This window comes from Chiloscyllium plagiosum, unplaced genomic scaffold (assembly GCF_037043375.1).
Source record: "Chiloscyllium plagiosum isolate Xiang-an unplaced genomic scaffold, Cpla_swu_hap1 HiC_scaffold_20, whole genome shotgun sequence".
Taxonomy (NCBI): Eukaryota; Metazoa; Chordata; class Chondrichthyes; order Orectolobiformes; family Hemiscylliidae; genus Chiloscyllium; species Chiloscyllium plagiosum.
The window spans coordinates 1,822,846-1,848,066 of record NW_028270158.1 but is presented as its reverse complement, the minus strand read 5'-3'; positions in this window follow the sequence as shown (position 1 = coordinate 1,848,066).

The following is a 25,221-nucleotide window of genomic DNA, read 5'->3' as shown; positions in this document are numbered from 1 at the left end:
GCTGTACTCTAACACTGACAGTGGGCTGTACTGTAACACTGACAGAGAGCTGTACTGTAACACTGACAGTGTACGTTACTGTAACACTGACAGAGAGCTGTACTGTAACACTGACAGAGAGCTGTACTGTAACACTGACAGTGTGCTATACTGTAACACTGACAGAGAGCTGTACAGTAACACTGACAGAGAGCTGTACTGTAACACTGACAGTGTGCTATAGTGTAACACTGACAGAGTGCTGTACAGTAACGCTGACAGACAGCTGTACTGTAACACTGACAGTGTGCTATATTGTAACGCTGACAGAGAGCTGTACTCTAACACTGACAGTGTGCTGTACTGTAACACTGACAGAGAGCTGTACTGTAACACTGACAGTGTACGTTACTGTAACACTGACAGAGAGCTGTACTGTAACACTGACAGAGAGCTGTACTGTAACACTGACAGTGTGCTATACTGTAACACTGACAGAGAGCTGTACAGTAACACTGACAGAGAGCTGTACTGTAACACTGACAGTGTGCTATACTGTAACACTGACAGAGGTCTGTAACGTAACACTGACAGAGAGCTGTACTGTAACACTGACAGTGTGCTATATTGTAACGCTGACAGAGAGCTGTACTGTAACACTGACAGTGTACGTTACTGTAACACTGACAGAGAGCTGTACTGCAACACTGACAGAGAGCTGTACAGTAACACTGACAGAGAGCTGTACTGTAACACTGACAGTGTACGTTACTGTAACACTGACAGCGAGCTGTACTGTAACACTGACAGAGAGCTGTACTGTAACACTGACAGTGTGCTGTACTGTAACACTGACAGAGAGCTGTACAGTAACACTGACAGAGAGCTGTACTGTAACACTGACAGTGAACATTACTGTAACACTGACAGTGTGCAGTAATGTAACACGAACAGAGTGCTGTACTGTAACACTGACAGTGTGCTGTATTGTAACATTGACAGAGAGATGTACTGTAGCACTGACAGAGAGCTGTACTGTAATGTTGACAATGTGCTGTACTGTAACACTGACAGTGTACATTACTGTAACACTGACAGCGAGCTGTACTGTAACACTGACAGTGTACATTACTGTAACACTGACAGCGAGCTGTACTGTAACACTGACAGAGAGCTGTACTGTAACACTGACAGTGTGCTGTACTGTAACACTGACAGAGAGCTGTACTGTAACACTGACAGTGAACATTACTGTAACACTGACTGTGTGCAGTAATGCAACACGAACAGAGTGCTGTACTGTAACACTGACAGTGTGCTGTATTGTAACATTGACAGAGAGCTGTACTGTAATGTTGACAATGTGCTGTACTGTAACACTGACAGAGAGCTGTAGTGTAACACTGACAGTGTACGTTACTGTAACACTGACAGTGTGCTGTAATGTAACACTGACAGAGAGCTGTACTGTAACACTGACAGTGTGCTGTACTGTAACATTGACAGTGAGCTGTACTGTAACATTGACAGAGAGCTGTACTGTAACACTGACGGTGTTCTATACTTTAACAGTGACAGAGAGAGCTGTACTGTAACACTGACAGAGAGCTGTATTGTAACACGGACAGAGAGCTGTACTGTAACACTGACAGTGTACGTTACTGTAACACTGACAGAGAGGTGTACTGTAACACTGACAGCGAGCTGTACTGTAACACTGACAGTGAGCTTACTGTAACACTGACAGAGACCTGTACTGTAACATTTGGGGTGTGCTGAACTGTAACACTGACAGTGTGCTGTACTGTAACACTGACAGAGAGCTGTACTGTAACACTGACAGTGTGCTATACTGTAACACTGACAGAGAGCTGTACAGTAACACTGACAGAGAGCTGTACTGTAACACTGACAGTGTGCTATACTGTATCACTGACAGAGTGCTGTACAGTAACGCTGACAGACAGCTGTACTGTAACACTGACAGAGAGCTGTACTGTAACACTGACAGAGAGCTGTACTGTAACACTGACAGTGTGCTATACTGTAACACTGACAGAGAGCTGCACAGTAACACTGACAGAGAGCTGTACTGTAACACTGACAGTGTGCTATAGTGTAACACTGACAGAGTGCTGTACAGTAACGCTGACAGACAGCTGTACTGTAACACTGACAGTGTGCTATATTGTAACGCTGACAGAGAGCTGTACTCTAACACTGACAGTGTGCTGTACTGTAACACTGACAGAGAGCTGTACTGTAACACTGACAGTGTACGTTACTGTAACACTGACAGAGAGCTGTACTGTAACACTGACAGAGAGCTGTACTGTAACACTGACAGTGTGCTATACTGTAACACTGACAGAGAGCTGTACAGTAACACTGACAGAGAGCTGTACTGTAACACTGACAGTGTGCTATACTGTAACACTGACAGAGGTCTGTAACGTAACACTGACAGAGAGCTGTACTGTAACACTGACAGTGTGCTATATTGTAACGCTGACAGAGAGCTGTACTGTAACACTGACAGTGTACGTTACTGTAACACTGACAGAGAGCTGTACTACAACACTGACAGAGAGCTGTACAGTAACACTGACAGAGAGCTGTACTGTAACACTGACAGTGTATGTTACTGTAACACTGACAGCGAGCTGTACTGTAACACTGACAGAGAGCTGTACTGTAACACTGACAGTGTGCTGTACTGTAACACTGACAGAGAGCTGTACAGTAACACTGACAGAGAGCTGTACTGTAACACTGACAGTGAACATTACTGTAACACTGACAGTGTGCAGTAATGTAACACGAACAGAGTGCTGTACTGTAACACTGACAGTGTGCTGTATTGTAACATTGACAGAGAGATGTACTGTAGCACTGACAGAGAGCTGTACTGTAATGTTGACAATGTGCTGTACTGTAACACTGACAGAGAGCTGTAGTGTAACACTGACAGTGTACGTTACTGTAACAATGACAGTGTGCTGTAATGTAACACTGACAGAGAGCTGTACTGTAACACTGACAGTGTGCTGTACTGTAACATTGACAGTGAGCTGTACTGTAACATTGACAGAGAGCTGTACTGTAACACTGACGGTGTTCTATACTTTAACAGTGACAGAGAGAGCTGTACTGTAACACTGACAGAGAGCTGTATTGTAACACGGACAGAGAGCTGTACTGTAACACTGACAGTGTACGTTACTGTAACACTGACAGAGAGGTGTACTGTAACACTGACAGCGAGCTGTACTGTAACACTGACAGTGTGCTATACTGTAACACTGACAGAGAGCTGTACAGTAACACTGACAGAGAGCTGTACTGTAACACTGATAGTGTGCTATACTGTAACACTGACAGAGTGCTGTACAGTAACGCTGACAGACAGCTGTACTGTAACACTGACAGTGTGCTATATTGTAACGCTGACAGAGAGCTGTACTGTAACACTGACAGTGTACGTTACTGTAACACTGACAGAGAGGTGTACTGTAACACTGACAGCGAGCTGTACTGTAACACTGACAGTGAGCATTACTGTAACACTGACAGAGAGCTGTACAGTAACACTGACAGAGAGCTGTACAGTAACGCTGACAGACAGCTCTACTGTAACACTGACAGTGTGCTATATTGTAACGCTGACAGAGAGCTGTACTCTAACACTGACAGTGTGCTGTACTGTAACACTGACAGAGAGCTGTACTGTAACACTGACAGTGTACGTTACTGTAACACTGACAGAGAGCTGTACTGTAACACTGACAGAGAGCTGTACTGTAACACTGACAGTGTGCTATACTGTAACACTGACAGAGAGCTGTACAGTAACACTGACAGAGAGCTGTACTGTAACACTGACAGTGTGCTATACTGTAACACTGACAGAGTTCTGTAACGTAACACTGACAGAGAGCTGTACGGAAACACTGACAGTGTGCTATATTGTAACGCTGACAGAGAGCTGTACTCTAACACTGACAGTGTGCTGTACTGTAACACTGACAGAGAGCTGTACTGTAACACTGACAGTGTACGTTACTGTAACACTGACAGAGAGCTGTACTGTAACACTGACAGTGTGCTGTACTGTAACATTGACAAAAGCTGTACAGTAACACTGACAGAGAGCTGTACTGTAACATTGACAGTGGGCTGTACTGTAACATTGACAGAGAGCTGTACTGTAACATTGATAGTGAGCTGTACTGTAAAACTGACAGACAGCTGTACTGTAACATTGACAGTGTGCAGTAATGTAACACTGACAGTGTGCTGTACTGTAACACTGACAGAGAGCTGTACTGTAACACTGACAGTGTGCTGTACTGTAATACTGACAGAGAGCTGTCATGTAACACTGACAGTGTACGTTACTGTAACACTGACAGTGTGCTGTACTGTAACACTGATAGAGAGCTGTACTGTAACACTGACAGTGTGCTCTACTGTAACACTGACAGAGAGCAGTACAGTAATACTGATATAGAGCTGTACTGTAACACTGAGAGTGAGCATTACTGTGACACTGACAGTGTGCTGTACTGTAACACTGACAGAGAGCTGTACTGTAACACTGACAGTGTGCTATACTGGAACACTGACAGAGAGCTGTACTGTAACACTGACAGTGTACGTTACTGTAACACTGACAGAGAGCTGTACTGTAACACTGACAGAGAGCTGTACTGTAACACTGACAGTGTGCTATACTGTAACACTGACAGAGAGCTGTACAGTAACACTGACAGAGAGCTGTACTGTAACACTGACAGTGTGCTATACTGTAACACTGACAGAGTTCTGTAACGTAACACTGACAGAGAGCTGTACTCTAACACTGACAGTGTGCTGTACTGTAACACTGACAGAGAGCTGTACTGTAACACTGACAGTGTACGTTACTGTAACACTGACAGAGAGCAGTACAGTAATACTGATATAGAGCTGTACTGTAACACTGAGAGTGAGCATTACTGTAACACTGACAGAGAGCTGTACTGTAACATTGACAGTGGGCTGTACTGTAACATTGACAGAGAGCTGTACTGTAACATTGATAGTGAGCTGTACTGTAAAACTGACAGACAGCTGTACTGTAACATTGACAGTGTGCAGTAATGTAACACTGACAGTGTGCTGTACTGTAACACTGACAGAGAGCTGTACTGTAACACTGACAGTGTGCTGTACTGTAATACTGACAGAGAGCTGTCATGTAACACTGACAGTGTACGTTACTGTAACACTGACAGTGTGCTGTACTGTAACACTGATAGAGAGCTGTACTGTAACACTGACAGTGTGCTCTACTGTAACACTGACAGAGAGCAGTACAGTAATACTGATATAGAGCTGTACTGTAACACTGAGAGTGAGCATTACTGTGACACTGAAAGTGTGCTGTACTGTAACACTGACAGAGAGCTGTACTGTAACACTGACAGTGTGCTATACTGGAACACTGACAGAGAGTTGTACTGTAACACTGACAGAGAACTCTACGGAAACACTGACAGAGAGCTGTACAGTAATACTGATATAGAGCTGTACTGTAATACTGAGAGCGAGCATTGCTGTAACACTGACAGTGTGCTCTCCTGTAACACTGACAGAGAGCTGTACTGTAACACTGACAGTGTGCTATACTGTAACACTGACAGAGTGCTGTACTGTAACACTGACAGTGTGCTGTACTGTAACACTGACAGAGAGCTGTACTGTAACAACAACAGTGTGCATTACTGTAACACTGACAGAGAGCTGCACTGTAACATTGACAGAGTGCTGCACAGTAACGCTGAGAGAGAGCTGTACTGTAACACTGACAGTGAGCATTACTGTAACACTGACGGTGTACGTTACTGTAACACTGACAGAGTGCTGTACTGTAACACTGACAGTGTGCTGTACTGTAATACTGACAGAGAGCTGTACTGTAACAACAACAGTGTGCATTACTGTAACACTGACAGAGAGCTGCACTGTAACATTGACAGAGTGCTGCACAGTAACGCTGAGAGAGAGCTGTACTGTAACACTGACAGTGAGCATTACTGTAACACTAACAGTGTGCAGTAATGTAACACTGACAGTGAACTGTACTGTAACACTGACAGTGTGCTGTATTGTAACATTGACAGAGAGATGTACAGTAACACTGACAGTGTACGTTACTGTAACACTGACAGAGAGCTGTAGTGTAACACTGACAGAGAGCTGTACTGTAACACTGACAGTGTGCTGTACTGTAACACTGACAAAGAGCTGTACTGTAACACTGACAGAGAGCTGTACTGTAACACTGACAGTGTGCTGTACTGTAACACTGACAGAGAGCTGCACAGTAACACTGACAGAGAGCTGTACTGTAACATTGACAGTGAGCATTACTGTAACACTGACAGTGTGCTGCACTGTAACACTGACAGAGAGCTGTAGTGTAACACTGACAGTGAGCTATACTGTAACATTAACAGAGAGCTGTACAGTAACACTGACAGAGAGCTGTACTGTACCATTGACAGTGAGCTGTACTGTAACATTGACAGAGAGCTGTACTGTAACACTGACAGAGAGCTGTACTGTAACATTCATAGTGAGCTGTACTGTAAAACTGACAGAAAGCTGCACTGTAACATTGACAGTGTGCTGTACTGTAACACTGACAGTGTGCTGTACTGTAACACTGACAGTGTGCTGTACTGTAACACTGACAGAGAGCTGTACTGTAAAACTGACAGACAGCTGTACAGTAACACTGACATAGAGCTATACAGTAACACTGACAGTGTGCTGTACTGTAACACTGATAGAGAGCTGTACTGTAACACTGACAGTGTGCTCTACTGTAACACTGACAGAGAGTTGTACTGTAACACTGACAGAGAACTCTACGGAAACACTGACAGAGAGCTGTACAGTAATACTGATATAGAGCTGTACTGTAACACTGACAGTGTGCTGTACTGTAACACTGACAGTGTGCTGTACTGTAACACTGACAGAGAGCTGTACTGTAACAACAACAGTGTGCATTACTGTAACACTGACAGAGAGCTGCACTGTAACATTGACAGAGAGCTGCACAGTAACGCTGAGAGAGAGCTGTACTGTAACACTGACAGTGAGCATTACTGTAACACTGACAGTGTGCAGTAATGTAACACTGACAGCGAGCTGTACTGTAACACTGACAGTGTGCTGTATTGTAACATTGACAGAGAGATGTACTGTAACACTGTCAGAGAGCTGTACAGTAACACTGACAGTGTACGTTACTGTAACACTGACAGAGAGCTGTAGTGTAACACTGACAGAGAGCTGTACTGTAACACTGACAGTGTGCAGTAATGTAACACTGACAGCGAGCTGTACTGTAACACTGACAGTGTGCTGTATTGTAACATTGACAGAGAGATGTACTGTAACACTGTCAGAGAGCGGTACTGTAACACTGACAGTGTACGTTACTGTAACACTGACAGAGAGCTGTAGTGTAACACTGACAGAGAGCTGTACTGTAACATTGACAGTGAGCATTACTGTAACACTGACAGTGTGCAGTAATGTAACACGAACAGAGTGCTGTACTGTAACACTGACAGTGTACGTTACTGTAACACTGACAGAGAGCTGTACTGTAACACTGACAGTGTGCTGTACTGTAACACTGACAAAGAGCTGTACTGTAACACTGACAGAGAGCTGTGCTGTAACACTGACAGTGTGCTGTACTGTAACACTGACAGAGAGCTGCACAGTAACACTGACAGAGAGCTGTACTGTAACACTGACAGTGTGCTATACTGGAACACTGACAGAGAGTTGTACTGTAACACTGACAGAGAACTCTACGGAAACACTGACAGAGAGCTGAACAGTAATACTGATATAGAGCTGTACTGTAATACTGAGAATGAGCATAGCTGAAACACTGACAGTGTGCTCTCCTGTAACACTGACAGAGAGCTGTACTGTAACACTGACAGAGTGCTGTACTGTAACACTGACAGTGTGCTGTACTGTAACACTGACAGAGAGCTGTACTGTAACAACAACAGTGTGCATTACTGTAACACTGACAGAGAGCTGCACTGTAACATTGACAGAGAGCTGCACAGTAATGCTGAGAGAGAGCTGTACTGTAACACTGACAGCGAGCTGTACTGTAACACTGACAGTGTGCTGTATTGTAACATTGACAGAGAGATGTACTGTAACACTGTCAGAGAGCTGTACAGTAACACTGACAGTGTACGTTACTGTAACACTGACAGAGAGCTGTAGTGTAACACTGACAGAGAGCTGTACTGTAACACTGACAGTGTGCTGTACTGTAACACTGACAGAGAGCTGCACAGTAACACTGACAGAGAGCTGTACTGTAACACTGACAGTGAGCATTACTGTAACACTGACAGTGTGCAGTAATGTAACACTAACAGAGAGCTGTACTGTAACACTGACAGTGTACGTTACTGTAACACTGACAGAGAGCTGTACTGTAACACTGACAGTGTGCTGTACTGTAACACTGACAAAGAGCTGTACTGTAACACTGACAGAGAGCTGTACTGTAACACTGACAGTGTGCTGTACTGTAACACTGACAGAGAGCTGCACAGTAACACTGACAGAGAGCTGTACAGAAACATTAACAGAGAGCTGTACAGTAACACTGACAGAGAGCTGTACTGTACCATTGACAGTGAGCTGTACTGTAACATTGACAGAGAGCTGTACTGTAACACTGACAGAGAGCTGTACTGTAACATTCATAGTGAGCTGTACTGTAAAACTGACAGAAAGCTGCACTGTAACATAGACAGTGTGCTGTACTGTAACACTGACAATGTGCTGTACTGTAACACTGACAGAGAGCTGTACTGTAAAACTGACAGACAGCTGTACAGTAACACTGACATAGAGCTATACAGTAACACTGACAGTGTGCTGTACTGTAACACTGATAGAGAGCTGTACTGTAACACTGACAGTGTGCTCTACTGTAACACTGACAGAGAGCAGTACAGTAATACTGATATAGAGCTGTACTGTAACACTGAGAGTGAGCATTACTGTAACACTGACAGAGAGCTGTACTGTAACATTGACAGTGAGCTGTACTGTAACATTGACAGAGAGCTGTACTGAAACATTGATAGTGAGCTGTACTGTAAAACTGACAGACAGTTTTACTGTAACATTGACAGTGTGCTGTAATGTAACACTGACAGTGTGCTGTACTATAACACTGACAGAGAGCTGTACTGTAACACTGACAGTGTGCTGTACTGTAATACTGACAGAGAGCTGTCATGTAACACTGACAGTGTGCTCTACTGTAACACTGACAGAGAGCAGTACAGTAATACTGATATAGAGCTGTGCTGTAACACTGATAGAGAGCTGTACTGTAACACTGACAGTGTGCTCTACTGTAACACTGACAGAGAGCAGTACAGTAATACTGATATAGAGCTGTGCTGTAACACTGAGAGTGAGCATTACTGTAACACTGACAGTGTGCTGTACTGTAACACTGACAGAGAGCTGTACTGTAACACTGACAGTGTGCTGTACTGTAACACTGATAGAGAGCTGTACTGTAACACTGACAGTGTGCTCTACTGTAACACTGACAGAGAGCAGTACAGTAATACTGATATAGAGCTGTGCTGTAACACTGATAGAGAGCTGTACTGTAACACCGACAGTGTGCTCTACTGTAACACTGACAGAGAGCAGTACAGTAATACTGATATAGAGCTGTGCTGTAACACTGAGAATGAGCATTACTGTAACACTGACAGTGTGCTGTACTGTAACACTGACAGAGAGCTGTACTGTAACACTGACAGAGAGCTGTACTGTAACACTGACAGTGTGCTATACTGGAACACTGACAGAGAACTCTACGGAAACACTGACAGAGAGCTGTACAGTAATACTGATATAGAGCTGTACTGTAATACTGAGAGTGAGCATTGCTGTAACACTGACAGTGTACTCTCCTGTAACACTGACAGAGAGCTGTACTGTAACACTGACAGTGTGCTATACTGTAACACTGACAGAGTGCTGTACTGTAACACTGACAGTGTGCTCTCCTGTAACACTGACAGAGAGCTGTACTGTAACAACAACAGTGTGCATTACTGTAACACTGACAGAGAGCTGCACTGTAACATTGACAGAGAGTTGCACAGTAACGCTGAGAGAGAGCTGTACTTTAACACTAACAGTGAGCATTACTGTAACACTGACAGTGTGCAGTAATGTAACACTGACAGAGTGCTGTACTGTAACACTGACAGTGTGCTGTATTGTAACATTGACAGAGAGATGTACTGTAACATTGTCAGAGAGCTGTACAGTAACACTGACAGTGTACGTTACTGTAACACTGACAGAGAGCTGTAGTGTAACACTGACAGAGAGCTGCACAGTAACACTGACAGTGTGCTGTACTGTAACACTGACAGAGAGCTGCACAGTAACACTGTCAGAGAGCTGTACTGTAACACTGACAGTGAGCATTACTGTAACACTGACAGTGTGCAGTAATGTAACACTAACAGAGTGCTGTACTGTAACACTGACAGTCTACGTTACTGTAACACTGACAGAGAGCTGTACTGTAACACTGACAGTGTGCTGTACTGTAACACTGACAAAGAGCTGTACTGTAACACTGACAGAGAGCTGTACTGTAACACTGACAGTGTGCTGTACTGTAACACTGACAGAGAGCTGCACAGTAACACTGACAGAGAGCTGTACTGTAACGTTGACAGTGAGCATTACTGTAACACTGACAGTGTGCTGTACTGTAACACTGACAGAGAGCTGTAGTGTAACACTGACAGTGAGCTATACTGTAACATTAACAAAGAGCTGTACAGTAACACTGACAGAGAGCTGTACTGTACCATTGACAGTGAGCTGTACTGTAACATTGACAGAGAGCTGTACTGTAACATTCATAGTGAGCTGTACTGTAAAACTGACAGACAGCTGCACTGTAACATTGACAGTGTGCTGTACTGTAACACTGATAGAGAGCTGTACTGTAACACTGATAGTGTGCTCTACTGTAACACTGACAGAGAGCAGTACAGTAATACTGATATAGAGGTGTACTGTAACACTGAGAGTGAGCATTACTGTAACACTGACAGTGTGCTGTACTGTAACACTGACAGAGAGCTGTACTGTAACATTGACAGTGTGCTATACTGGAACACTGACAGAGAGTTGTACTGTAACACTGACAGAGAACTCTACGGAAACACTGACAGAGAGCTGTACAGTAATACTGATATAGAGCTGTACTGTAATACTGAGAGTGAGCATTGCTGTAACACTGACAGTGTGCTCTCCTGTAACACTGACAGAGAGCTGTACTGTAACACTGACAGTGTGCTCTCCTGTAACACTGACAGAGAGCTGTACTGTAACAACAACAGTGTGCATTACTGTAACACTGACAGAGAGCTGCACTGTAACATTGACAGAGAGCTGCACAGTAACACTGACAGAGAGCTGTACTGTAACACTGACAGTGTGCTCTCCTGTAACACTGACAGAGAGCTGTACTGTAACACTGACAGAGTGCTATACTGTAACACTGACAGAGTGCTGTACTGTAACACTGACAGTGTGCTCTCCTGTAACACTGACAGAGAGCTGTACTGTAACACTGACAGAGTGCTATACTGTAACACTGACAGAGAGCTGTACTGTAACACTGAAAGTGTGCTATACTGTAACACTGACAGAGTGCTGTACTGTAACACTGACAGTGTGCTCTCCTGTAACACTGACAGAGAGCTGTACTGTAACAACAACAGTGTGCATTACTGTAACACTGACAGAGAGCTGCACTGTAACATTGACAGAGAGCTGCACAGTAACACTGACAGAGAGCTGTACTGTAACACTGACAGTGAGCATTACTGTAACACTGACAGTGTGCAGTAATGTAACACTAACAGAGTGCTGTACTGTAACACTGACAGTGTACGTTACTGTAACACTGACAGAGAGCTGTACTGTAACACTGACAGTGTGCTGTACTGTAACACTGACAAAGAGCTGTACTGTAACACTGACAGAGAGCTGTACTGTAACACTGACAGTGTGCTGTACTGTAACACTGACAAAGAGCTGTACTGTAACACTGACAGAGAGCTGTACTGTAACACTGACAGTGTACGTTACTGTAACACTGACAGAGAGCTGTACTGTAACACTGACAGTGTGCTGTACTGTAACACTGACAAAGAGCTGTACTGTAACACTGACAGAGAGCTGTACTGTAACACTGACAAAGAGCTGTACTGTAACACTGACAAAGAGCTGTACTGTAACACTGACAGAGAGCTGCACAGTAACACTGACAGAGAGCTGTACTGTAACATTGACAGTGAGCATTACTGTAACACTGACAGTGTGCTGTACTGTAACACTGACAGAGAGCTGTAGTGTAACACTGACAGTGAGCTATACTGTAACATTAACAAAGAGCTGTACAGTAACACTGACAGAGAGCTGTACTGTACCATTGACAGTGAGCTGTACTGTAACATTGACAGAGAGCTGTACTGTAACACTGCCAGAGAGCTGTACTGTAACATTCATAGTGAGCTGTACTGTAAAACTGACAGACAGCTGCACTGTAACATTGACAGTGTGCTGTACTGTAACACTGACAGAGAGCTGTACTGTAAAACTGACAGACAGCTGTACAGTAACACTGACATAGAGCTATACAGTAACACTGACAGTGTGCTGTACTATAACACTGATAGAGAGCTGTACTGTAACACTGACAGTGTGCTCTAATGTAACACTGACAGAGAGCAGTACAGTAATACTGATATAGAGCTGTACTGTAACACTGAGAGTGAGCATTACTGTAACACTGACAGTGTGCTATACTGGAACACTGACAGAGAGTTGTACTGTAACACTGACAGAGAACTCTACGGAAACACTGACAGAGAGCTGTACAGTAATACTGATATAGAGCTGTACTGTAATACTGAGAGTGAGCATTGCTGTAACACTGACAGTGTGCTCTCCTGTAACACTGACAGAGAGCTGTACTGTAACACTGACAGTGTGCTATACTGTAACACTGACAGAGTGCTGTACTGTAACACTGACAGTGTGCTCTCCTGTAACACTGACAGAGAGCTGTACTGTAACAACAACAGTGTGCATTACTGTAACACTGACAGAGAGCTGCACTGTATCATTGACAGAGAGCTGCACAGTAACGCTGAGAGAGAGCTGTACTGTAACACTGACAGTGTGCTGTACTGTAACACTGACAGTGTGCTCTCCTGTAACACTGACAGAGAGCTGTACTGTAACAACAACAGTGTGCATTACTGTAACACTGACAGAGAGCTGCACTGTATCATTGACAGAGAGCTGCACAGTAACGCTGAGAGAGAGCTGTACTGTAACACTGACAGTGAGCATTACTGTAACACTGACAGTGTGCTGTACTGTAACACTGACAGAGAGCTGTACTGTAACACTGACAGTGTGCTATACTGGAACACTGACAGAGAGTTGTACTGTAACACTGACAGAGAGTTGTACTGTAACACTGACAGAGAGCTGTACTGTAACATTGATAGTGAGCTGTACTGTAAAACTGACAGACAGTTGTACTGTAACATTGACAGTGTGCTGTAATGTAACACTGACAGAGAGCTGTACTGTAACACTGACAGTGTGCTGTACTGTAATACTGACAGAGAGCTGTCATGTAACACTGACAGAGTACGTTACTGTAACACTGACAGTGTGCTGTACTGTACCACTGATAGAGAGCTGTACTGTAACACTGACTGTGTGCTCTACTGTAACACTGACAGAGAGCAGTACAGTAATACTGATATAGAGCTGTGCTGTAACACTGAGAGTGAGCATTACTGTAACACTGACAGTGTGCTGTACTGTAACACTGACAGAGAGCTGTACTGTAACACTGACAGTGTGCTATACTGGAACACTGACAGAGAGTTGTACTGTAACACTGACAGAGAACTCTACGGAAACACTGACAGAGAGCTGTACAGTAATACTGATATAGAGCTGTACTGTAATACTGAGAGTGAGCATTGCTGTAACACTGACAGTGTGCTCTCCTGTAACACTGACAGAGTGCTGTACTGTAACACTGACAGTGTGCTCTCCTGTAACACTGACAGAGAGCTGTACTGTAACAACAACAGTGTGCATTACTGTAACACTGACAGAGAGCTGCACTGTAACATTGACAGAGAGTTGCACAGCAACGCTGAGAGAGAGCTGTACTTTAACACTGACAGTGAGCATTACTGTAACACTGACAGTGTGCAGTAATGTAACACTGACAGAGAGATGTACTGTAACTCTGTCAGAGAGCTGTACAGTAACAATGACAGTGTACGTTACTGTAACACTGACAGAGAGCTGTACTGTAACACTGACAGTGTGCTGTACTGTAACACTGACAGAGAGCTGCACAGTAACACTGTCAGAGAGCTGTACTGTAACACTGACAGTGAGCTTTACTGTAACACTGACAGTGTGCAGTAATGTAACACTAACAGAGTGCTGTACTGTAACACTGACAAAGAGCTGTACTGTAACACTGACAGAGAGCTGCACAGTAACACTGACAGAGAGCTGTACTGTAACATTGACAGTGAGCATTACTGTAACACTGACAGTGTGCTGTACTGTAACACTGACAGAGAGCTGTAGTGTAACACTGACAGTGAGCTATACTGTAACATTAACAAAGAGCTGTACAGTAACACTGACAGAGAGCTGTACTGTACCATTGACATTGAGCTGCACTGTAACATTGACAGAGAGCTGTACTGTAACACTGACAGAGAGCTGTACTGTAACATTCATAGTGAGCTGTACTGTAAAACTGACAGACAGCTGCACTGTAACATTGACAGTGTGCTGTACTGTAACACTGACAGTGTGCTGTACTGTAACACTGACAGAGAGCTGTACTGTAAAACTGACAGACAGCTGTACAGTAACACTGACATAGAGCTATACAGTAACACTGACAGTGTGCTGTACTGTAACACTGATAAAGAGCTGTACTGTAACACTGATAGTGTGCTCTACTGTAACACTGACAGAGAGCAGTACAGTAATACTGATATAGAGCTGTACTGTAACACTGAGAGTGAGCATTACTGTAACACTGACAGTGTGCTGTACTGTAACACTGACAGAGAGCTGTACTGTAACACTGACAGTGTGCTATACTGGAACACTGACAGAGAGTTGTACTGTAACACTGACAGAGAACTCTACGGAAACACTGACAGAGAGCTGTACAGTAATACTGATATAGAGCTGTACTGTAATACTGAGAGTGAGCATTGCTGTAACACTGACAGTGTGCTCTCCTGTAACACTGACAGAGAGCTGTACTGTAACACTGACAGTGTGCTGTACTGTAACACTGACAGAGAGCTGTACTGTAACACTGACAGTGTGCTATACTGTAACACTGACAGAGTGCTGTACTGTAACACTGACAGTGTGTTCTCCTGTAACACTGACAGAGAGCTGTACTGTAACAACAACAGTGTGCATTACTGTAACACTGACAGAGAGCTGCACTGTAACATTGACAGAGAGCTGCACAGTAACGCTGAGAGAGAGCTGTACTGTAACACTGACAGAGAGATGTACTGTAACACTGACAGTGTGCAGTAATGTAACACTGACAGAGTGCTGTACTGTAACACTGACAGTGTGCTGTATTTTAACATTGACAGAGAGATGTACTGTAACACTGTCAGAGAGCTGTACAGTAACACTGACAATGTACGTTACTGTAACACTGACAGAGAGCTGTACTGTAACACTAACAGAGAGCTGTACTGTAACACTGACAGTGTGCTATACTGTAACACTGACAGAGAGCTGCACAGTAACACTGACAGAGAGCTGTACTGTAACACTGACAGTGAACATTACTGTAACACTGACAGTGTGCAGTAATGTAACACGAACAGAGTGCTGTACTGTAACACTGACAGTGTGCTGTATTGTAACATTGACAGAGAGATGTACTGTAGCTCTGACAGCGAGCTGCACTGTAATGTTGACAGAGTGCTGTACTGTAACACTGACAGTGTGCTGTACTGTAACACTGACAGAGAGCTGTAGTGTAACACTGACAGTGTGCTATACTGTAACACTGACAGAGAGTTGTACTGTAACACTGACAGAGAACTCTACGGAAACACTGACAGAGAGCTGTACAGTAATACTGATATAGAGCTGTACTGTAACACTGAGAGTGAGCACTGCTGTAACACTGACAGTGTGCTCTCCTGTAACACTGACAGAGAGCTGTACTGTAACACTGACAGTGTGCTATACTGTAACACTGACAGAGTGCTGTACTGTAACACTGACAGTGTGCTGTACTGTAACACTGACAGAGAGCTGTACTGTAACACTGACAGAGTGCTGTACTCTAACACTGACAGTGTGCTGTATTGTAACATTGACAGAGAGATGTACTGTAACACTGACAGAGAGCTGTACTGTAACACTGACAGTGTACGTTACTGTAACACTGACAGAGTGCTGTACTGTAACACTGACAGTGTGCTGTACTGTAACACTGACAGAGAGCTGTACTGTAACAACAACAGTGTGCATTACTGTAACACTGACAGAGAGCTGTACTGTAACATTGACAGAGAGCTGCCCAGTAACGCTGAGAGAGAGCTGTACAGTAACACTGACAGTGAGCATTACTGTAACACTGACAGAGTGCTGTACTGTAACACTGACAGTGTGCTGTATTGTAATATTGACAGAGAGATATACTGTAACACTGACAGAGAGCTGTACTGTAACACTGACAGTGTGCTGTACTGTAACACTGACAGAGAGCTGCACAGTAACACTGACAGAGAGCTGTACTGTAACACTGACAGACAACTGTAAAGTAACACTGACAGAGAGCTGTACAGTAACACTGACAGTGTGCTGTACTGTAACACTGACAGCGAACAGTCATGTAACACTGACAGTGTACGTTACTGTAACACTGACAGTGTGCTGTAATGTAACACTGACAGAGAGCTGTACTGTAACACTGACAGAGTGCTGTACTGTAACACTGACAGTGAGCTATACTGTAACAGTAACAGAGAGCTGTACTGTAACACTGACAGTGAGCTGTATTGTAACATGGATAGAGAGCTGTACTGTAACACTGACAGTGTACGTTACTGTAACACTGACAGAGAGCTGTACTGTAACACTGACAGTGTGCTGTACTGTAACACTGACAGAGAGCTGTACTGTAACACTGACAGTGTGCTGTACTGTAACACTGACAGAGAGCTGTACTGTAACATTGACAGTGTGCTATACTGTAACACTGACAGAGAGCTGTACAGTAACACTGACATAGAGCTGTACAGTAACACTGACAGAGAGCTGTACTGTAATGTTGACAGTGTGCTGTACTGTAACACTGACAGAGAGCTGTACTGTAACACTGACAGTGTGCTATACTGTAACACTGACAAAAAGCTGTACAGTAATACTGATATAGAGCTGTACTGTAACACTGACAGTGTGCTGTACAGTCACACTGACAGACAGCAGTACTGTAACACTGTCAGTGTGCTATATTGTAACGCTGACAGAGAGCTGTACTCTAACACTGACAGTGTGCTGTACTGTAACACTGACAGAGAGCTGCACAGTAACACTGACAGAGAGCTGTACTGTAACACTGACAGTGTGCTGTATTGTAACATTGACAGAGAGATGTACTGTAGCTCTGACAGCGAGCTGTACTGTAATGTTGACAGTGTGCTATACTGTAACACTGACAGACAACTGTACAGTAACACTGACAGTGTGCTGTACTGTAACACTGACAGCGAACAGTCATGTAACACTGACAGTGTACGTTACTGTAACACTGACAGTGTGCTGTAATGTAACACTGACAGAGAGCTGTACTGTAACACTGACAGAGTGCTGTACTGTAACACTGACAGTGAGCTATACTGTAACAGTAACAGAGAGCAGTACTGTAACACTGACAGTGTGCTGTACTGTAACACTGACAGAGAGCTGTACTGTAACACTGACAGTGTGCTATACTGTAACACTGACAAAAAGCTGTACAGTAATACTGATATAGAGCTGTACTGTAACACTGACAGTGTGCTATACTGTAACACCGACAGAGTGCTGTACAGTCACACTGACAGACAGCAGTACTGTAACACTGTCAGTGTGCTATATTGTAATGCTGACAGAGAGCTGTACTCTAACACTGACAGTGTGCTGTACTGTAACACTGACAGAGAGCTGCACAGTAACACTGACAGAGAGCTGTACTGTAACACTGACAGTGTGCTGTATTGTAACATTGACAGAGAGATGTACTGTAGCTCTGACAGCGAGCTGTACTGTAATGTTGACAGTGTGCTATACTGTAACACTGACAGACAACTGTACAGTAACACTGACAGTGTGCTGTACTGTAACACTGACAGCGAACAGTCATGTAACACTGACAGTGTACGTTACTGTAACACTGACAGTGTGCTGTAATGTAACACTGACAGAGAGCTGTACTGTAACACTGACAGAGTGCTGTACTGTAACACTGACAGTGAGCTATACTGTAACAGTAACAGAGAGCTGTACTGTAACACTGACAGTGAGCTGTATTGTAACATGGATAGAGAGCTGTACTGTAACACTGACAGTGTACGTTACTGTAACACTGACAGAGAGGTGTACTGTAACACTGACAGTGTGCTGTACTGTAACACTGACAGAGAGCTGTACTGTAACATTGACAGTGTGCTATACTGTAACACTGACAGAGAGCTGCACAGTAACACTGACATAGAGCTGTACAGTAACACTGACAGAGAGCTGTACTGTAATGTTGACAGTGTGCTGTACTGTAACACTGACAGAGAGCTGTACTGTAACACTGACAGTGTGCTATACTGTAACACTGACAGTGAGCTGTACAGTATTACTGATATAGAGCTGTACTGTAACACTGACAGTGTGCTATACTGTAACACCGACAGAGTGCTGTACAGTCACACTGACAGACAGCTGTACTGTAACACTGACAGAGAGCTGTACAGTAACACTGACAGAGAGCTGTACTGTAACACTGACAGTGTGCTATACTGTAACACTGACAGAGTTCTGTAACGTAACACTGACAGAGAGCTGTACTGTAACACTGACAGTATGCTATATTGTAACGCTGACAGAGAGCTGTACTCTAACACTGACAGTGTGCTGTACTGTAACACTGACAGAGAGCTGTACTGTAACACTGACAGTGTACGTTACTGTAACACTGACAGTGTGCTGTACTGTAACACTGACAGAGAGCTGTACTGTAACACTGACAGTGTGCTGTACTGTAACATTAACAGAGATCTGTACAGTAACACTGACAGAGAGCTGTACTGTAACATTGACAGTGAGCTGTTCTGTAACATTGACAGAGAGCTGTACTGTAACATTGACAGTTTGCTGTACTGTAACATCGACAGTGTTCAGTACTGTAACACTGAGAGAGCTGTGCTGTAACACTGACAGTGTGCTGTTCTGTAACACTGACAGAGAGCTGTACAGTAACATTGACAGAGAGCTGTACTGTAACACTGACAGTGTGCTATACTGTAACACTGACAGAGAGCTGTCCTGTAACACTGACAGTGAGCTGTACTGTAACACTGACAGACAGCTGTAATGTAACACTGACAGAGAGCTGTACAGTAACACTGACAGTGTGCTGTACTGTAACACTGACAGAGAGCTCTCCTGTAACATTGACAGTGTGCTGTAGTGTAACACTGACAGAGAGCTGTACATTAACACTGACAGAGAGCTGTAATGTAACACTGACAGGGATCTGTACTGTAACACTGACAGAGATCTGTACAGTAACACTGACAGAGAGCTGTAATGGAACACTGACAGGGAGCTGTACTGTAACACTGACAGTGTGCTAAACTGTAACACTGACAAAGAGCTGTAATGTAACACTGACAGAGAGCTGTACAGTAACACTGACAGAGAGCTGTATTGTAACACTGACAGTGTGCTGTACTGTAACACTGACAGAGAGCTGTACTGTAACACTGACATAGAGCTGTAATGTAACACTGACAGTGAGCTGTACTGTAACACTGACAGTGTGCTGGAAAGTAACGCTGACAGAAAGCCGTACTGTAACACTGACAGAAAGCCGTACTGTAACACTGACTGTGTGCTGTTCTGTAACACTGACAGAGAGCTCTCCAGTAACATTGACAGTGTAGTGTACTGGAACACTGACAGAGAGCTGTACTGTAACACTGACAGTGTGCTATACTGTAACACTGACAGAGAGCTGTCCTGTAACACTGACAGAGAGCTGTACTGTAACACTGACAGACAGCTGTAATGTAACACTGACAGAGAGCTGTACAGTAACACTGACAGTGTGCTGTACTGTAACACTGACAGAGAGCTCTCCTGTAACATTGACAGTGTGCTGTACTGTAACACTGACAGAGAGCTGTACAGTAACACTGACAGGGATCTGTACTGTAACACTGACATAGAGCTGTACAGTAACACTGACAGAGAGCTGTAATGTAACACTGACAGAGAGCTGTACTGTTACACTGACAGACAGCAGTAATGTAACTCTGACAGAGAGCTGTACAGTAACACTGACAGTGTGCTGTACTGTAACACTGACAGGGAGCTGTACTGTAACACTGACAATGTGCTGTACTGTAACACTGACATAGAGCTGTAATGTAACACTGACAGTGTGCTGTAAAGTAACACTGACAGAAAGCCGTACAGTACCACTGACAGAAAGCCGTACTGTACCACTGACAGAGAGCCGTACTGTACCACTGACAGAAAGCCGTACTGTACCACTGACAGACAGCCGTGCTATAACATTGACAGAGTGCTGTACTGTAACACTGACAGTGTGCTGTAAAGTAACGCTGACAGAAAGCTGTACTGTAACACTGACAGAGAGCTCTACTGTAATATTGACAGAGCGCTGTACTGTAACACTGACAGTGTGCTGTACAGTAACACTGACAGACAGCTGTACTATAACATTGACAGAGTGCTGTACTGTAACACTGACAGTGTGCTGTAAAGTAACGCTGACAGAAAGCTGTACTGTAACACTGACAGAGAGCTCTACTGTAATATTGACAGAGCGCTGTACTGTAACACTGACAGAGAGCTGTAATGTAACACTGACAGGGAGCTGTACTGTAACACTGACAGTGTGCTGTAAAGTAACACTGACAGAAAGCCGTACAGTACCACTGACAGAAAGCCGTACTGTACCACTGACAGAGAGCCGTACTGTACCACTGACAGAAAGCCGTACTGTACCACTGACAGACAGCCGTGCTATAACATTGACAGAGTGCTGTACTGTAACACTGACAGTGTGCTGTAAAGTAACGCTGACAGAAAGCCGTACTGTAACACTGACAGAGAGCTGTACTGTAACACTGACAGACAGCTGTAATGTAACACTGACAGAGAGCTGTACAGTAACACTGACAGTGTGCTGTACTGTAACATTGACAGTATGCTGTACTGTAACACTGACAAAGAGCTGTACTGTAACACTGACTGTGTCCTATACTGTAACACTGAAGGAGAGCTGTACTGTAACACTGACAGAGTGCTGTACTGTAACACTGACCCAGAGAGGTGTACTGTAACACTGACAGTGTGCTGTACTGTAACATTGACAGTATGCTGTACTGTAACACTGACAAAGAGCTGTACTGTAACACTGACAGAGAGCTGTACTGTAACATTGACAGAGTGCTGTACTGTAACACTGACAGTGTGCTGTAAAGTAACGCTGACAGAAAGCCGTACTGTAACACTGACAGAGAGCTGTACTGTAACACTGACAGACAGCTGTAATGTAACACTGACAGAGAGCTGTACAGTAACACGGATAGTGTGCTGTACTGTAACACTGACAGAGAGCTGTACTGTAACACTGACAGTGTGCTGTACTGTAACATTGACAGTATGCTGTACTGTAACACTGACAGAGAGCTGTACTGTAACACTGACTGTGTCCTATACTGTAACACTGAAGGAGAGCTGTACTGTAACACTGACAGAGTGCTGTACTGTAACACTGATAGTGTGCTGTACTGTAACACTGACAGGGAGCTGTACTGTAACACTGACAGTGGGTTGTACTGTAATGCTGACAGGGAGCTATACTGTAACACTGAGAGTGGGTTGTACTGTAACGCTGACGGAGAGCTGTACTGTAACACTGACATTGTGCTGTTCTGTAATGCTGACAGAGAGCTGTACTGTAACACTGACAGAGAGCTATACTGTAACATTGACAGTGTGCTGTACTGTAACACTGACAGAGAGCAGTACAGTAACAGACAGTGTGCTCTACCGTAACACTGACAGAGAGCTGTACTGTAACACTGACAGTGTGCATTACTGTAACACTGACAACGTGCTGTACTGTAACACTGACAGCGAGCTGTACTGTAACACTGACAGTGTGCTTTACTGTAACACTGACAGAGAGCTGTACTGTAACATTGACAGCGAGCTGTACTGTAACACTGATAGAGGACTATACTGTAACACTGACAGTGTGCTGTACTGTGACACTGACAGAGTGCTGTACTGTAACACTGACAGACAGCTGTACTGTAAAACTGACAGAGAGCTGTGCTGTAACAGACAGTGAGCATTACTGTAACACTAACAGAGAGCTGTACTGTAACACTGACAGTGAGCATTACTGTAATACTAACAGAGAGCTGTACTGTAACACTGACAGAGAGCTCTCCTGTAACATTGACAGTGTGCTGTACTGTAACACTGACAGAGAGCTGTACAGTAACACTGATAGAGAGCTGTACTGTAACACTGACAGTGTGCTATACTGTAACACTGACAGAGAGCTGTCCTGTAACACTGACAGAGAGCTGTACTGTAACACTGACAGACAGCTGTAATGTAACACTGACAGAGAGCTGTGCAGTAACACTGACAGTGTGCTGTACTGTAACACTGACAGAGAGCTGTACAGTAACACTGACAGAGAGCTGTAATGTAAAGTGACTCGGAGCTGTAATGTAACACTGACAGAGAGCTGTACAGTAACACTGACAGAGAGCTGTAATGTAACACTGACAAGAACCTGTACTGTAACACTGACAGTGTGCTAAACTGTAACACTGACAAAGAGCAGTACAGTAACACTGACAGAGAGCTGTAATGTAACACTGGTAGAGAGGTGTACTGTAATACTGACAGTGTGCTAAACTGTAACACTGACAGAGAGCTGTACAGTAACACTGACAGAGAGCTGTACTGTAACACTGACAGGGAGCTGTACTGTAACACTGACAATGTGCTGTACTGTAACACTGACATAGAGCTGTAATGTAACACTGACAGGGAGCTGTACTGTAACACTGACAGAGAGCTCTACTGTAATATTGACAGAGTGCTGTACTGTAACACTGACAGTGTGCTGTAAAGTAACGCTGACAGAAAGCCGTACTGTAACACTGACAGAGAGCTGTACTGTAACACTGACAGACAGCTGTAATGTAACACTGACAGAGAGCTGTACAGTAACACGGATAGTGTGCTGTACTGTAACACTGACAGAGAGCTGTACTGTAACACTGACAGTGTGCTGTACTGTAACATTGACAGTATGCTGTACTGTAACACTGACAAAGAGCTGTACTGTAACACTGACTGTGTCCTATACTGTAACACTGAAGGAGAGCTGTACTGTAACACTGACAGAGTGCTGTACTGTAACACTGACAGTGTGCTGTTCTGTAACACTGACAGGGAGCTGTACTGTAACACTGACAGTGGGTTGTACTGTAACGCTGACGGAGAGCTGTACTGTAACACTGACATTGTGCTGTACTGTAACGCTGACAGAGAGCTGTACTGTAACATTGACAGGGAGCTGTACTGTAACACTGACAGAGAGCAGTACAGTAACAGACAGTGTGCTCTACCGTAACACTGACAGAGAGCTGTAATGTAACACTGACAGTGTGCTGTACTGTAGCACTGACAAAGAGCTGTACTGTAACACTGACAGACAGCTGTACTATAACATTATGTTAAGGTCAAAAGTGTAACTAGGGAGAGAATAGGGCCCCTCTAAGATCAGCAAGGTGGACTTTGTGTGGAGCCGCAGAAAATGGGAGAGATACCAAATGAGTATTTTGCATCTCTATTTACTGTGGAAAAGGATAAGGAAGATATAGACTGTAGGGAAATAGATGGTGACATCTTGCAAAATGTCCAGATTAAAGAGGAGGAAGTGCTGGATGTCTTGAAACGCGTAAAGGTGGATAAATCTCCAGGACCTGATCAGGTGTACCCGAGAACTCTGTGGGAAGCTAGAGAAGTGATTGCTGGGCCACTTGCTGAGATATTTGTATCATCGATGGTCACAGGTGAGGTGCCGGAAGACTGGAGGTTGGCAAACGTGGTGCCACTGATTAAGAAATGCGGTAATGACAAGCCAGGGAACTATAGACCGGTGAGCCTGACCTCAGTGGTGGGCAAGTTGATGGAGGGAATCCTGAGGGACAGCATGCACATGTGTTTGGAAAGGCAAGGACTGATTTGGGATAGTCAACATGGCTTTGTGCGTGGGAAATCATGTCTCACAAACTTGATTGAGTTTTTTGAGGAAGTAACAAAAAGGATTGATGAGGGCAGAGCAGTAGATGTGATCTATATGGACTTCAATGTTCCCCATGGGAGACTGATTAGCAAAGTTAGATCTCATGAAATACAGGGAGAACTAGCCATTTGGATACAGAACTCGCTCAAAGGTAGAAGACAGAGGATGGTAGTGGAGGGTTGTTTTTCAGATTGGAGGCCTGTGACTAGTGGAGTGCCACAAGGATCGGTGCTGGATCCACTACTTTTTGTCATTTACATAAGAGGTACAGTTAATAAGTTTGCAGATGACACCAAAATTGGAGGTGTAGTGGACAGCGAAGAGGGTTACCTCAGATTACAACAGGATCTGGACCAGATGGGCCAATGGGCTGAGAAATGGCAGATGGAGTTTAATTCAGATAAATGCGAGGTGCTGCA